We start from the raw sequence: 12,867 nt of genomic DNA, 5'->3' as shown, positions 1-12,867 counted from the left end.
AAAGGTTTCTATGGAGCTTTTACATTGTTAACCAGGGCCACATATGGATTGTAGAGGTGCAGGATAAAAATCACTCCAGGAGGGGATAAAGTTATTCTTCCTCTAAATTAGCGGTTCTCAACGTGGGCGCTACCGTCCCCCGGGGGGCGTTCAGAGGACGGCATGGGGTGCTGGCAGAAATTTTTACAAAAGGGGGACTTTGGGATTCCTTTGTGGGGCGTTTGGTATGCACAACAATACCAGTTTAGATTTTGAGCAACTTGGTAAAACTGTATTGTGTAACATTAAATCATGCTTGGCTGCAACTGTATCAATGGCAGCTCTCCTTCTATTCAGCGTTTGTTAGCTTCTGTTAGCTTCTTGGCGCAGCTCTGTTCTCCTGCTACTGGTAGCTTCACCGCATCAGTTCAGCGTTTCACCGGCTGATGATGTTGCTGTGATTCACTTTGTCTGGTATTTTTGTACATATGTTCTGGCAGTTCTGTGATCATGTCAAAGCAGCAACTTATATTAAAAAGTTTTATTTCCGTTTGAAGGCTGCCCGCTTCCATGGAAGGACAACAGAAAATCGCTCTTATAAACATGTAATTACTAAAATCACGATACCGTCACTTTGTATCCCTCTGAAAAATGAACCCATTTAAATAAAGAAATCCCTCCATTGGTGATACCACGATAGAGAGCGTTCATTTTATAGCGTTAACACCGGTGCTGTAAGTGGTCCGTTATGAAACGGGTGTGATAGAACAACGGAACCACAGCACTTTTAAATTTCAATAATCAGAATACCGAAATTGTTTCTGTTGTTTTAAAAGGTTTATGTTAGTCTGCCTTTTCCCCATCGATACGCTTCCCGACCGGCCTGTCTATAAATCAGTATAGACAGGTCTAAAAAAAAAACGACGCACACATTGCGCAAAACTCTGAAACAGGAGAAGCGGAACATAAAACGGAGCGACGAACTATATGGCATAAAAACAGTGAAAAATTAACACATGATGTGAAACACATAACGATTAGGCGGCGTAGCAGGTGATGAGTGAAGATGATTGATGGTGAGCGTCAATAAACGATAAAATAAATCTAGCAACATTAGAGAAACTAAAGTGGACATAGCAATAAACCGAGAGGATAATACTAATCAAAGGAAACTAAATGGAAATGAATGACGAACAAAATGCAAGAATAAACTAAGAAACTAAATTAAATACAGAGGAAGAAAACTGGTATGGCAAGACCTTTTGAGCAATAATTAATACAGAGAACTGCATGGCAAGAATAAACAGACACTATTTCCAGATAAAAGGTAAAATAATATTGTGGAAGTGCCATGGGTTTGTTGAGACCACATCTAATACTGAGAATAAATATAGCTTACAGACCATAACAGTAAAGAACTTATCACTTATTTATGTTTTTAATTAGATTTATTTCGTCAATGTTATTTTTCATGTCTGTTAATGTCATGAGGCTGATGACTCCATGACACTTTCAATTTGACTCATTAGTGTTAGGATCTGTGTTTTCTGTGTAGTTTCTGTCTGTCTAGTCCTGTTTTCCCCTGAGTCTGTCTTGATTGATCCCAGCTGTGTGTCGTTCCTGTGATTACCCTCCCAGTGTATTTAGTCCCACCTGTTGTCAGTGTTCTTTGTCGGATCGTTGTCGTGTCTCACGTCTGTGTCTGTTCCTGTGCTGCCTGAGATTTTCTGTTGTTCCTCCTGGTTTGTTTCATTAAATTATATTTCATCATGACTACCTGGGATTCCCGGCGTCTCTCTCACCACTCTCAACCACACATCATGACAGTACGATCCGACCAGAAAAGAGGTGAGGACGCCAGCGTTTGGGGTAGCGAGGCTTGGTTCCAGCAGCAGTTGGAGTTGGCTCAACGGGATCTCTACAAGGACGTAGAGATCTTGCCTTCTCCGCTGCTGCTGGAGGAACTGGGTCTCGCCTCAGACCTCGACGTACCCAGGCAACGCGGACCGCGACGGAGGCGGCGGCGGGGATCCAGAGCGGAGGAGTTCTGTGGCGGAGCTCCAGCCAGCCTGAATCCCTGGGTGGGAACTCGGCTGGCGTTCTGCCCGCCCGGAGTCGGACCCCGCCGTTACTGCTGCCCTGAGCCGCCGGAGATCCCGGCCCCTGGGTCACGCCGTTTCCGCCGCCCTGAGCCGCCGAAGATCCCGGCCCCTGGGTCACGCCGTCAACGCCGCCCTGAGCCGCCGGAGGTCCCGGCCCCTGGGCAAAGCCGTCGCCGCAGCCCTGAGCCGCCGGAGGTCCCGGCCCCTGGGCAAAGCCGTCGCCGCAGCCCTGAGCCGCCGGAGGTCCCGGCCCCTGGGCCCCTCCTGCAGCTGCCTCCGGTCCCCGCACCGAGGCGGCGTCTGTCCCCGCTGCCTCCGGTCCCCGCACCGAGGCGGCGTTTGCTTCCGCCCCCAGAGTTTCCCGAGTCTGCTCCGTGCGAGCCCCCCGAGTTTCCTGAGTCTGCTGCTCCCCCAGAGTTTCCTGAGTCTGCTGCTCCCCCCGAGTTTCCTGAGTCTGCTCCTCCCCCCGAGTTTCCTGAGTCTGCTCCTCCCCCCGAGTTTCCTGAGTCTGCTGCTCCCCCCGAGTTTCCTGAGTCTGCTGCTCCCCCCGTGTTTCCTGAGTCTGCTGCGCCCCCCGAGTTTCCTGAGTCTGCTGCGCCCCCCGAGTTTCCTGAGTCTGCTGCTCCCCCCGAGTTTCCTGAGTCTGCTGCTCCCCCCGAGTTTCCTGAGTCTGCTGCTCCCCCCGAGTTTCCTGAGTCTGCTGCTCCCCCCGAGTTTCCTGAGTCTGCTGCTCCCCCCGAGTTTCCTGAGTCTGCTGCTCCCCCCGAGTTTCCTGAGTCTGCTGCTCCCCCCGAGTTTCCTGAGTCTGCTGCGCCCCCCGAGTTTCCTGAGTCTGCTGCGCCCCCCGAGTTTCCTGAGTCTGCTGCGCCCCCCGAGTTTCCTGAGTCTGCTGCGCCCCCCGAGTTTCCTGAGTCTGCTCCGCCCCCCGAGTTTCCTGAGTCTGCTCCGCCCGGGCCTTTAGAGTTTCTAGTGCCCCCTCCTCCTTTAGAGTTTCTAGTGACCCCTCCTCCTGAGTTTGCTGATTTGGTCCCTTCTCCCGAGCTCCTTGTGCCTCCAAGCCCTCCTCCCGAGTCCCCGAGCCCTCCTCCCGAGTCTCCGGAGCCTGCAGCCGGCCCTCCAGCCGGCCCACCTGAGCCTGCAGCCGGCCCTCCAGCCGGCCCACCTGAGCCTGCCGGCCCACCTGAGCCTCCGAGGGTCCGCCTCCTGCGTCGGCGGAGGAGACCGCCGGACCCGCCTCCTCGCTTCCTGCGTCGGCGGAGGAGACCGCCGGACCCGCCTCCTCGCTTCCTGCGTCGGCGGAGGAGACCGCCGGACCCGCCTCCTCGCTTCCTGCGTCGGCGGAAGAGACCGCCGGACCCGCCTCCTCGCTTCCTGCGCCGGCGGAAGAGACCGCCGGGCCCGCCTCCTCGCTTCCTGCGCCGGCGGAAGAGACCGCCGGATCCGCCCAAGGGGGTCCGCCTCCTTCGCCGGCAACGTCCGCCGGACTAGCCTCCTGGTTCTCTGCCCACCCCGTTGGGTCGTTTTTCGTTTTGGACTGTTTTCTGGACTCTGGCCCTCCTGCCGTCGCCCCTCCGCCCACCCTGCTGGGTTGTTTTTGGTTTTTGGACTTTTCTGTTTGGGCGTCTGGTAGCCGCCCCTTGAGGAGGGGGTACTGTTAGGATCTGTGTTTTCTGTGTAGTTTCTGTCTGTCTAGTCCTGTTTTCCCCTGAGTCTGTCTTGATTGATCCCAGCTGTGTGTCGTTCCTGTGATTACCCTCCCAGTGTATTTAGTCCCACCTGTTGTCAGTGTTCTTTGTCAGATCGTCGTCGTGTCTCACGTCTGTGTCTGTTCCTGTGCTGCCTGAGATTTTCTGTTGTTCCTCCTGGTTTGTTTCATTAAATTATATTTCATCATGACTACCTGGGATTCCCGGCGTCTCTCTCACCACTCTCAACCACACATCATGACAATTAGGATTTTATTAAGAACCAGATTTGTTTGTAATTTCTGTCCAGTAAAACTATTAATCTATAAATCAGTAGACAGGTCTATATAAAGATATAATCCATGTTTCTGTCTCATATTGTATGGCATTAAAAGGATCTGGAACTTTTGTTTTTCCACTGAAAGCTCTGGTTTTCACAATAAATGCCATGTGGGTGAAATTTTATGGATGATACTCTGATGTCCCATTCTCCTGAAGGCAGCACAGAGCTACACCACCAGACACTCACAGAAACGCTGAAGAGAAGAGTTGTGATTAATGTAGTTACAGTTCTATCCATGTTTTAATGTTGCAGAGCTCAGTCGTTTTGCAAATAGTTCAAAGATTAAACTGGCATTGTTGTACATCTTTTATCTGGTCATTTTGTGCAATATTTAACAACTAGAAAATGGCAAAGAATAAGAATATTGTTTCCACTCTGATGGGCTGCTGTTAGGCCTACCAATTTTAAGTTGAATGCCCATTTCGTAGACACGTGTGAAAATAATTTCTATTCACTTTGCTTTTTTGTTCTCTGGGAAATTATTTTTGATGATAAATACAGAAACAAGCATAAAAATCAAAACATCTACAATAGTGATAGTAACATTAATAATAAAATAATGGTCAGTGCAAAGTATCCTACAATCTGATGGTTGAATAACCTGAATAACATTTTGAAAGCAATGAATATCTTTGTTGTTCAGCTTGAATGTCTATTTATTCAATAATTTAGCAGTAAAAAGGGTTTTTGAAATAAAATGCTGCTTATTAAGTCCAGGTTGACTCAGTCGTCTGTCTCTTCCAAATCCTGAGAGAAACCCTGTATCTGTTTACAGACAGAGCAGAGGTTGGGACCAGTAACAGGACAAACTACATCCTGGGTCATCATCGCCCCATGTTTAGAGTGGCCTGGATGAAACTAACAAAAGCAAATACTTAAAGAAGACAAAATATCTTTTCTTTAGAACAATGTGAGGTGATGCAGAAAATAAAGCTGAAAATTATTCTTGAAGCTACTGTCAATGGTTTCACTCACTACATCAGAAATGCTTCAAGTGAAAACAAAGTGTTTGTTAAATAAATCTCATTGGGGGTTGTTATGGTGCTGTTGCTCATGCAGCTTCTTGTGCTGGATGAGCTGTGCTTGCATGTCCCATGAAATCATCAGCTTTTCTTTACTCCTTTAATACATTTCATAAGGTTATGCACCTGCACACTGATCAGATGGGCCACTGATCAGTGGCCCATCCAGCAAAGGTTTGCTGGATGAAAACATCCATCATGTCCACAGCCATGCTTTGGCACCAAATTGTAAAATCAGCTTTTTTTGTTTGTTTGTTTTAGGACCCTTACCATAACCACACTAACACAGTAAGGTCTAGCAGTTCTACCACAACTATTCATCATTTTAATTTAGAATGTTAAGGTGGGCTAACTCTGTAATTACTATTGAAAATAAAGCACATGCTCACTGGAGCAATTCATTTGCAAAGTTATGATCACATTCTGACCTTGTTGTGGTATTACGGAGTCTCTGGGGATCAGCCACATTGTACTACACTGATCCTAAGGGCCACATAAGTGTGTGTGCTGAACTGTAAAATCTCCCCTACATCTGCAATGCTTCACTCAAGGCATTTTATGGTTTTGCTGAAGGAAAAAATTAAGGGACACAGAAATTCTTCCTTAGGGCATCCTCTCATTAAGGGTGTTTCTCAAACCAGGAGAAAAACAGCTGATTTGATCATACTAACAGTGCAATAAGAGTCAGAGATAATATTTTTTATCTAAATGGAAAAAAACTAAATTGCTTAGAAATGACTTTAAACTCTGCCTTTGTTTTGTTATCTTAAATTCATTCTTCATCAGCCTAAATTATAATTATGTTTCTTTTGTCTGTTTCTTGATAATAAAAAAATTATTAGATATTGCTACATTGCTGTCTTTATGTAGAAAGGCTCTGTTACCTGTCCGCTAGAAAGGTAACAGAGCAATATTTGATCTAAAAGAACAACTAGGTGAGGAAAGCTTGGATATTTGGCCCGGCTCTGTGTACCGCTGGACATCAGCAAATGTAGTCCCTGTAGAGCTGCAGGAGCTGTAGACGAGGTGGGTGTATTGTTGTAAAGCAGAGGCAGAGCACGGCTCGGAGGCAGTTGCAGTTTGACATTGCCTCATTCATGGCTCACATTCATCATAAGTGGCTCAGAAGTTTTCCAGAGGGAGCCACAGGGAACCAGAGGGAGGAGAATGTTAAATCCCAGCCTTGCTGAAATCAGAGGCCCTGGCAGAGCTGATCTCACACACACACACACACACGCACACACACACACACACACACACACACGCACACGCACACACACACACACACACACCTGACTCTCCATTCATCAGCAAACACACAAACTGCAGCTGGCTGATGCATTTGACACCCACAGATAAGATATGTGAATATTTTCTCCTAGGGCCATTCTGTGATTTTTGTATTGTTATCTTATGTTTTTGCTGGGAATATACTGGTGAAAAAAAACACACACATTTGCACCAGCACACATATACATCAGGAATGGAGTCAAGACCGGTTCTCCCCAGTTGAAAATTTAGAACTTCAACAAATATTTCAGGATAATACTGTTTGTTCACTATAAAATGCAAATTCGAAAAACTGTTCATTACTCAACCATAACTACTTTTTCATAATAATAAAATGTCAGTTTTCATGTGTCTTATTTATATGCTGATGATGTTCAATTATGTTGTTCATTCAGACCTTCTGAATATCGCATGTTGTCCCTTTTGATAAATTGTATTATCAATATCAAACAGTGGCTCAGTGACAACTTCCTGCAGGTTAATTGTGATAAAACTGAAACCTTCATTGTTGCTCCCAACAATCAAATGGCTGAAATCAAATAACTCCTTGGTGTAATAGTTTCTTCAGTTAAAGCAAAGCTCAGAAATCTTGGCATTATTGTTGATTCTGCTGTGTCAACAATAATGACACAGCAATGAGACACTGCTTTTTTCAACAAAAATATTTCTAGGCTTATGTCTCTTGTGTCAAAAGCCGAATTGAAGATGATTATTCGTGTTTTTATTTCATCCTGTCTAAATTCTTGTAACAGTTTTTTCATGTGTTTGAAAAGGAATGACCTGTCCTTTTGCAGACAGATCTGAATACAGGATTTGGGTTTCTGTTGTTAAGAGAGGAAAAATTCTTGAACTTTAAAAACTTTTTGACTCGTTAAATCCTCTCTTATGCCCGGGTTCAGAAAAATGCTGTGCGCAAAGACTGAGATCACGCAGAGATAACAGCGTCACAATAATCAGCATTTATTCAAGACAGATGCATACTATGACCAGACAAACACATCACATAACATCAGAAACCTCAGAGCACAAACAACACATGAATTTACCTGAGAGAGAAAAAGACAAAAGATGGAAGCGACAAACAAAAAGCAAAGACATCTTTGGAGAAGTTGCAAGCGCAAAATCTGATTTGTTACTTCTGTGTAGAAAGTTTTATCCTCTTGTATTTAATTTATTCAAATAAGGCGTATCTTTGCTCATCCAACCAGGAGCTATCTCTGACCCTCTCTCAAGCCAGAAACCCCTGCCGTGTTTACGGCCTTTCACAGATGAGTGTGAAAAGCCAGAACTTCCACTGTATTGTTTTCTCACAGACAAAAGGCAGTTCAAACGATCCTAGCAAACCATCTGCTGTAACTACAGGTAACATAAAGGTCAATAGGCCAGAATAAGTTACTGATTTAAAACCACAATTTAGGCCATTTGAATCAAGACATGTTAAGTTTTAAAACTAGCTTATTTTAAATTTATTTTCTCAACACTGTGTATTTATTTAGATTTCTGTGTTCTGTGGAGTCTCTATGTTGTCCCATCTACCCCTTGATTAGTTTCTTATTTCCCTATTGTCTCTCTGTGTATTTAAACCCACCTCTGTTCATTGTTCTTGGTCGGGTCCTCGTCTTGTCTTGTTGTCTCATGTCTATTGTGTTTCCAGTTGCTACCAGTCATGAGCTCTTAGCCTTCTGCTCTTTCTGTGCTGCCTGAACAATGTATTTTGTATTTCTTCATCAAATTCATCATTCATTTTCAACAACCTGGGTCCGCTGCATCTTCCTCACCACCTCATCACCGCAACACCTGACACTGCAATGCCTTTAACTCCTGCAGCACACAGCTCCAGTTTGGATCCTGATAAGTACTTTTCCAAACCTACATAAAAGAACCACAGACAACGTATAGGAATTTTATGGCCAAAACTTTTGCAAAAGGAGTAGACTCAGCAAACTGCTCCTCCAAGCCGTTCACAGAGCGTTCTGCCCTCTCTCTGCTAGAGCAGTCCTTTTATTTGGGAAAACAAAAGTGAGAAAAGATAAACAGCAAAGACAGATGGCAAGCTCTATCTACACACACAGGTCATCTAGCCCTTTCCCTTGAGAGCGATTTCTCCTAAGGGTGGAGGGAACGATCAGTTCTCAGGAACACAGATACTTGGTGACTTTTAGCACAGACAAGAAAATCACGTCAGTGCTGGAGCTAAAGTAATAATAAAAAATGATAACACAGAAAATCCCCAACAGATCCCTTTACCTTGGCCACCAGTGCATTTTAGAACAGAGGTCACCAACTCCAGTCCTCGAGGGCTACCATCCTGCAACTTTTAGATTCACCTCTGCTCCAAAATGTCTGAATTCCCTCACCAGCATTCATTCCTCTCTGCAATAGGCTGGAAACGAACAGTTTATTTGATCCAGGTGTGTTTGAGCAGAGACGCATCTAAAAGTTACAGGATGGTAGGACTGGAGGACTGGAGTTGGTGACCCCTGTTTTAGAATATATTTAAAAATTTTAGTTCTTACTTTTAGAAACATCTGCAGTCAAGCCCGTCTATATCTCTGACCTTCTAGAGTCCTGCTCCTCTTCTCACAGCCTAAGACCTTCCAGTCAAAGGCTTCTAATGATCCCACAGACTCATTTTAAGAGCAGATTGGATAAAGCCTTGAGGGCCGTGGCCCCAAAACTGTGGAATATGTTGCCTCTACTTTGTGCTGCTTTGATTATTTTAAAAAGCAGCTGAAGACACACTTATTCAGACTGGCTTTTAATTAGTTTTATTTTGTATTATGTTACATGTATGTTGTTTAATCTCTCCTCCTATTTTATGTGTTTCTAGGTCTTATATTTTGTAAAGCACTTTGTAGTTTCTGACCTGTAGAAGGTGCTCGATTGAAAAAGCTTACTTACTTACTAAAGTTTACTTCTTGGTATAAAATTAATAATGGGCTTAATAAAGTTATATTTAAGTTGCACTGATACATACATGTTCTTTAAACTGAATTAATCAGCTTACATTACATAACAGTTGTATGACAAATTTAAAAGAGTGAGATTAAGTTAGGATTTTTCATATAAATATATATAATTACATTTTTTTATGTGATAATCTGGATAAAAGCCATTCATCTGAGCTGAGTATCAGATGTTAAAAAAGTTTATTGTTCCTAAAAACCCATCCTGGACACATCAATAATTCATTAGTCATATTAATATTATTATTAATCTACCATGCAAATTGTCTCACTGGGGGAATTTTCCAAAACACTAGAGCCAATAGAATCTGTGGGATATAAAAAGGAAGTTTTTATATCCCGCAGGGACTATGGAGCCCCCTATGGGACAATGGGGAAATTTTTCTTGAAGTTATAGGACTAAAAATGTTAAATATTTCCTGCCAGCTGAGTTTAAGAGCTTGCTTCAAGTGTGTGTAACATGTTGTCTTTAATGGACAACATGTTACACGCACCAAGTAGAAATATTTTTTCTAACATGGATGATCATAAAACATGCAAGGGAGGATTGAATTTATGGTTTTTGCTTGATGAAATGATCTTGATGTCTTATGTTTCTTCTTGATCAGCTGCTGGTTCAGTGAGTTTTACACAGAATGGTGACGATGACGCCACTAGGGCAGAAACAGAGTTTGCACCTTAAAAAACTGTACTAGCGTTAAGTCTTACTTTTGATGTTGCTGTGTGTTATTCCAGTTCACAGAGCTTTAGTGTCTCTTTTTAATAATAATATTACCATTATTTATCTGGGTGTTATGCCTATTTTGGCAGTTCCTTGTTTTGCTGTAGATGTCACTTAAAAGAAGTCACCCAGCTCACTTTGCATATCGTTAACCCTGGGCATGGATAAATTTTACAAGTGGCTCTGTGTTTTATCTATGCAAGAATATTTCAGAGTCATTATCATAACTGAGATAGTGGAATACTGCTGTGCTCCGATCACTTTACGTTGTTTGCTTTAATTCATTTTAAAGTTTGCTGTGCTTCTGCAGGTGACAATATAAATTACGTTTTTGTAATTTTGACAAAAATGATTGTGTTTTGAACTGGTCTTGACCCAGTTTGTCGAACCAAGACCGAGTCCTGACAATTCAAGACTTCAAGACTAAGGAAAAAATGGTTCAAGCCCAAAACCAGCCTTTAGCCTTCCCTCCCTGGTGTATACAGGTATCTGTCCATTGGCCAGATTACAGCCTGTGTTAAATGAATACACCAAATTCTGAACAAGGGCTTTTGAGTTTCTAATCTTTATAAATTAAAACCTAATACTGCACATATTGACACATATTTTAATTTTAATTCACACAATATTGTCTGTTTCCTTGTTGTGATCAGTAAGTAAGTAAAAATACTGTGTATGTACACAGTATTTTTCCATTAAAGTAAATTTCCTATATTTTTTTGCCCATCAACATTAGTTTGCAAAAGTAAAAAGTCCAGGAATCAAACCAAGAAATTTCTCTTTTTGCTGATCCCAGGCCTCACTGTTGTGCATAATTTTTAAAAGTCCATAAGTTGCACCTACTTTTCAGAGAATTTTGAACTGAATGAAGCCAAGATGAACACTAAATTAGAGCAGCACATTTTAATGCCAATATTCAGAACTTTATGGAAGATTTAGCACAGTGGGAATGAGTAGAGGAATAATCTAGAGCTTTATGAATTCAGTCCCTTTTCTAATCGATCCCAGGTCAGTATTCTCAGTCAGCTGAGTTTAAGAGCTTGGTTCAAGTGTGAGTATAATCAGAAAGTTGTAAAAGAGAAGCCCACAGGAAGACTGAGGAAGATGTGAGATTTCCACACAGAAGTCTGAAATCAATGTGGCTTGAAACCAGAAAATGCAAAACAAATGGGATAAAACAGGACTGTATGTTTCTGTGATGTGCAACATAATGATTTGAAACACAAAAAAGTGAGTTCTTATTTATCAAGTGGTTATGAAAGACTTTGTTTAAAGCAATTTTGTACTTTAGTTTCCTACTTGATGAATCCAACCTTACTGCGTCCAGCCTTTTCCCAGCTCTGCTATAAATAAAAATAGATGTATTAGAAATGGCAGTGTGTCCAGCAGCCATCTGTTCGTATGCATTTACCAGCACAATCTTACACCCTGCCGGAGTTTTACACCTTGGATTTACATTTATTGATCTCTCTGATGTAAGCCATTCATCTCACACAGGGCTGGTCTTTTTCCCTCCCAGGACAACAGAATGCAGCTCTTTGTTGCAAGCTGTGAGCAGATCAATAGTTTCAATAAATATTTGTATCTGCAGTGAATTATTCTTATGTATGAAATGCCATATTAAAAGTGGGTTCAGCATATCCTGAGATGTGGAAAACTGTCCAATAGAAGTACACATTGAGATTTTTCTGGGGAAAATCTTTACACCACTTGAGCTCCTTCACATTTTGCTTTAAGGCTTTAAGATGTATAAATGTAAACTTTATGGGAAACATCAATGCAAAGTACAGAAAAGAGAAGGACAATGAGACAGAATCCTTAATATTTTTTTCTTTGCAAATCAATATCTAAAAAATGGGACATGAAGCCTAGGTGTCAATTCAAACTGGGACATTCTCCTGCATCATCTAATTGCCACACCTTCGCTGCAGCCAACCAGCATCAAGTCATTGCTCCACTTCAGCAATTCATCACTCAAAAACCCCTTCATAAGGCCCAAAATGCATGGATTCACTTGCTTCCCAGCCGTGCTTCGACCCACCTCCTCCCCGTCTCCACCCTCATCCTCCCAGGCTCCTCTTTTCTAGGTGGGAATAGTATCCTAAGCTGCCCTTTGAGCCATTCATTCAAGCTCGCAGTGCTTCTCAACATGCATCTCTTCTGCCAGCGTCCCAGCGCCAAACAACTTCAAGTAAATAAAACTTTCTAACTGCTGCCTTTTCTCTGTGTGACTCTCCAGACTGACTTGCATTTACTCACATTCCCCAAATAAAAAAGACAGAAGTAGTTTTCTACTTCCGAAAATTTTAATGTGTACATATTACCTGGTGCAAAATAATCAAACTACCCAGATAGCACATGATGTTAAATCAACGTTGAAAAATAGTTAGAATCGTTGATTTTTGGTTGAAGTCGACAAATGACGGTGGATCAACCATCAAACAACCATCCAATCAAACCGTTGAAACTGTGACATTGAATCAATGTTGTTTGGTGGTTGAAATCTGATGTCTGAAATGCCGAAGTCTGATTAATGGTTGATTTTTGGTTGAAGACGACAAATGATGGTGGATCAACCATCAAACAACCATCCACCTCTAGCCAAGTAACCAGTGTTGAAACTGTCATTGAATCAATGTTGTTTTGTCATTGAAATCTAATGACTGAAATGCTGATGTCTGATCAACATCTGATCAATGTTGAATCAATGTCAGCTGTATTCCCTCACCCCTTCCCCTCCTCCCCTCCTCATCAGCGCT

The sequence above is a fragment of the Poecilia mexicana genome, unplaced genomic scaffold (assembly GCF_051168715.1).
Source record: "Poecilia mexicana isolate PSO_F unplaced genomic scaffold, ASM5116871v1 scaffold_21, whole genome shotgun sequence".
NCBI classification, from domain to species: Eukaryota; Metazoa; Chordata; class Actinopteri; order Cyprinodontiformes; family Poeciliidae; genus Poecilia; species Poecilia mexicana.
The sequence above is the reverse complement of the archived record's forward strand: the minus strand, read 5'-3'. Positions refer to the sequence as shown.